Source organism: Oratosquilla oratoria, chromosome 2, assembly GCF_046742065.1.
Source record: "Oratosquilla oratoria isolate Oo_2021 chromosome 2, ASM4674206v1, whole genome shotgun sequence".
Classification (NCBI taxonomy): Eukaryota; Metazoa; Arthropoda; class Malacostraca; order Stomatopoda; family Squillidae; genus Oratosquilla; species Oratosquilla oratoria.
The window spans coordinates 52615200-52620199 of record NC_134778.1 but is presented as its reverse complement, the minus strand read 5'-3'; positions in this window follow the sequence as shown (position 1 = coordinate 52620199).

Here is a 5000-nt window from a genome sequence, read left to right as displayed (position 1 = left end):
TATCTCTTCTCCTCATTTTCTTCTCTCCTTTTTTCTTTTTCTCTCCTCTTCTCACTTACCTTTTTTTCTAGTTTTACTCTTTTTCTTTTTCATTTCTCCTATTTTCCTTCTCTTCTTCTCAATTTCCTTTTCTCCTTTTCCTCTTATGCTTTTCTTTCTCCTGATCTTATTTCTCTTCCTCCTGTTCTTGTTTTCCTTTTCTCCTTCTTTGCTTTTTCTTTTGTTCCCCCTTACAATGGAAAAGAAGCCCTCGGTATATAGCTAGATTTTTTTCTCTCTTTTTCTCCTCGTCGTCGTCGGCGTTGTCTCTCTATCCCATACTCTTCATCTCCACTTTGTAACCTTCCTACTTCCTACTTTCTATGCTTTACTTTTCCTTTATTCATACTCCTCTTCCTTCACTTCTTGCTTCTCCTCGGCATCATTTTATTCCTCCTTCTCCTCCTCCTCCTCCACTCCTCCACCACCTCCCGTAAATCTTCAACCAATTCCCACTTGTTATTCCCAGACCTCTCCTCGCTTCCTACTCCTCATCTCTACCGTCATCTCCATGGTCGGCGCCTACCCTTTCCGATCTTCTTGCCTGCACACCTACAGTACTACTCACCTCCCATCGCCCACGTCCGGTCTTTCTCTAATTCAATGGTTCTTAGTCCTTAGCTACTGTAGATCCCTTTAGGGCGGGTATTTAGTATTTTGTCAGTGATAACCAGCCCTACTATTCTTGTGACAATAACGCGTCAAAGAGGTGGAGTCACAGAAGTGGCAAAGGAGTGCAAGGAAGGTGTGTAGAGCCTAGCGGCATCGCCAAATTAAGAGAATGAAAGGCCAGCCGTTACGTTAGAAATGGGCTTAATCGAATTTTTTTTATAGCTTTCTTCGGTAACGACAGGGCGCTACGAATTGAGTACAATAGACTGAGAATAAAGGTGAGAGACAGGAAGAGAGCAATTATGGTAAGGGAGTAGGGTGGAATGAAAAATATTGTGGAGGCGATAAAGGAGTGGAAATGAAATTGAGCAGGACAGATAGCTAGAAAGGAGGATGTATCCAACACGGTAAAAACTTTTTAAAGTGTCCCATGAGTGTCGAGGCTCCAGCTTATTTTTATCTACTGTAGTCTCTCCTCAACACCAGACAATCATATTTATTTAATTTTTGTGTATATGTCTTTATTGGAACATTGTTTACTTTCTCTTGTAAATAAAGTAAAGAATATCTTTCTGTACATCCCATGAAAGAATAAATGTATACTCTCTTAAACATAAACAATATTGTACATAAACCAACAATTTAAAAATCTAAATACCAATGTTATAGATATTATCCACAGCATTTTTTCAAACCACATATAAAGTCTCGCAATTCACCCGGTGGCAATAGCCCTCTTTTATACACTACTATCTTTTCATTTTCCTACAGACATTCTTCCCCTCCCACAAAACCCGATCCCGCGCAAGCGAGGTGGTCTTTCCTTGGAATCCAGAATCCAGAAAGTCTTAAAGACTATAAACTAACCGAGCAAGTGGGTTTGCCCCACATCTATCATAACTCTTACTTCCTTCCATTTCACTCTTTCCTTCCACTAAACCCACAAATCCCCACTCCCACCCTCTCTCCCATCTTATCTGTCCTGCCCTCTAACAAAATAAAAGACCACATACACAACAACAAGGGCAGTCACACTTGCTAGGGCTACTCTCTAGAGTTGATTAGTTTATAAGACCCAACTAAAAGTTGGATGGGCTTCATTTTGGTAGTTAACACTGCTACCCGCTTCTAGGCCTTTCCCAGGTCTTTCTCTCTTTGACTTTTCCGTCTTTTCGTAGCTCTCCGGAGTCCGCACGAGCCCTTATTGGCTCATGAGGATCCTCGGTCGTCCGGCCCCGGCGAAATCTAGTATCTGTCGTAGTTTAGAGTAGTGTAGATCCCGTCCCCACTGAGCACACAGCATGTCATTCCACGCGGCTGTCGCCAGTCGCCAATGAACTGGGGTCACATTTCACGTGTACCAAGGGGCTTACCTTCCTCCTCGATGTTCACCTCTGCAAACGAAAAAGATTTCCCCTGACGACCCCAATATCGACCCGGATAAGGCTAGGCATGTTTTTCTTCGCTCTGACCAAACCCGATTAGCTGAATTTAATCCATTTATTCTTAAGAAATGTCTATCTTTCTATGCCGAGGATATCAACCAGCTTAGGAAACTTAGAAGCGGAAATAACCAAGTTACCACCAACTCTGGGAAAGTTACACGCGACTTACTTAAGACAAAGAAGTTTCATACCTTAGATGTTGACTTCCTCCCTAGGTCACTCAACCCCTGCAGAGGAGTAATCCACTGCAGAGATTTGATGACCATGCATGGACTAGTCCGACATCTTCGAAGAAATGAAAACGAGATTCTAGATGTCAAAATCATCACGCGACTGGACCGGGAAAAGAACATGCGAGTAAACACACCCCTTATCATCCTCACTTTCAACTCAACAAACCTCCCTGACCATGTCAAAGCTGGATATATCCATATCTCAGTACGTCCATATGTCCCCAACCCTTTGCGCTGTAATAAGTGTTTTAAATATGGTCACCTTGCTAAGTTTTGTCGCAGCCAAACGATCGTGTGCGGTAAGTGTGCAGGCGAACATCCTACAGATGCCTGCTCTACAAATGTGTTTCAATGTGTCAACGGCCCCTCTAACAATAAGCATACATACACCTCGCGAGATTGTCCCACTTTCAAAATAGAGAAAGAAATTTGTACCTAGTAAGCAACTTGTGGCATCTCTTTCTACGAAGCACGGAAGCATGTGATGGAAAGCCAAGTTACCCCAACTAATCCCTCCGGAGCAACTTCCTATGCTTCTGCAGTTAAGAAAACGTACAAAACCATTGAAACACAGACTGTAAGCAAGCACTCCGATAAGGAAAAAGTTTTCTACCCACCTACCAGACAAACCACATATTTGCATCTTTCTTCCCCGACTATCCAAGAGCTTCCACAACGTCTGCCTACACATGTGGAAGAGTATGTTCCCATGGAAATCACCAGGTCCTGCAAACGACTATTAAGTGAGATATTCAGCCCAGACCGAGAACTGGGGGCAAAACACACCTCTCCCACTAAGGCTAAGAAAGCAAGAAGTCGAAGCAAAAAAATAAAGAATAAAATAAAATAAAAAATAAAAAATAAATAAATAAAATAAAACAAAATAGATAAAAAATAAGATAAAATAAAATAAAATAAATAAACAAATAAATAAATAAAAATAAAAATAAATAAATAAAATAAATAAATAAATAAACAAATAGATAGATAATTAAATACATACATATACCAAAGGCTTTTTCCCCCTACACGGGGTGTAGCCAAAAAGAAAAAGGCATAGAAACCACTCCTACCCATTCCATTTCCTATATATTCCACTCCCCTCAACCCTCCTCCCTCTCTTTCATCTTGGCACCTCCTGGATGACGGGTCATCCCTGCATCCTGTCCACTGCCCTGGGTCAGAAGCAGTGTCGCAAGACACAGCACATCCACAGCAAGGCCGCTTCATACATTCGGCGACCCTCCCTCTCCGTCCCCCCCATGCAGAAAAGGAGAAGACGGGGAGAAATCCCTTCGGGCTGCGTCAAATTTGGTCACACATACTACCTCACCCCCATCCCCCCGCCCATTCCACCTCATGCATCACAACATCATCTATATACAACCATTCTCCATTCACCCCTGTCTTCTGTCCTCTCTCGCCCTTCCTCAACAGACATTCCCCTCTTCCCCAAAGCCCCCTTCACTCCATCCATCCATACAGCCTGCTGTCCCTCTCTCCCCTTATACACCTCATCACCTTACTTTTGCCCACATTTATCTTCAGCTGCCTTCTTTCACACACCTTCTCAAACTCTGTCACTAACTTCCTCAATCCCTCCTCTGATCCTGCTACAAGCGCAGTGTCGTCAGCAAACAACAGCTGGCTCACCTCCCACTTTTCTCCATTTTCTTTAATCATCTCCAACCCCTGACCCACCACCCTTGCATTCACCTCTCACACCACCCCATCCATGTAAAGATTGAACAGCCAGGGCGACATAACACATCCCTGACGAAGTCCCACCTTTACCTCAAACCATTCACTCTCTCCATTTCTAATCCTAACACAAGCTCTACTACTCTCATAAAAGCTCTTGACTGCTCTCAACAGCTTTCTCCTGTCCCATATATCTGCAGTACCTCCCACAGTGCCTTCCTGTCTATCCCGCCGTAAGCCTTTTCCAAATCCATAAAAGCCCAAAATACATCCTTACCTTTTCCTATAGCATTCTCACATATCTCACTAACCACAAAAATCTGATCTACACATCCCCTACCTGTTCTAAACCCACATTGTTCCTCACCAATTACTCCCTCTGTTTCTCTCCTAATCCTTTCAATGAAGACCCTCCCATAAGCCTTCCCAATTACACTCAACAAGCTGATCCCTCTGAAACTACTACACTCACACTTGTCCCCCTTTCCCTTGTAAAGCGGAACTATACAGGCACTCCTCCAGTCCTCCAGCACTCTACCCTCTCTTAAACAAACATTAAATAACCTCACCAGCCAGTCCACCATAACTGTACCTCCTTTCTTCAGACATTCTGCATGGCATCCATTCAACCGAGGTGCCTTACCTGCTCTCATCATCTTTATAGCTGCTTTCACTTCATTCTTCCCTATTTCTCCTCCATTTTCCTCACTCATCACTCTAATTTTCTTAGCGCTTCCCACTGCAACTACCTTTACCTCCTTATCCTCTTTCACATTTAGCAACTCCCTAAAATACTCTGTCCCCCAACAAGGGGTTGGGGGACAGCATAATGGAGAGATAGTCGTAGTATAAAAGTGTCATCATTTCACTATGAACAGAGTTTTCCTCTATCACAGACAAAATTATGTGTGTCTCTGGTCCGTAGGGGCGCCCCATATAGACCCTAAAGTATCAACTGCATGCTACTTTG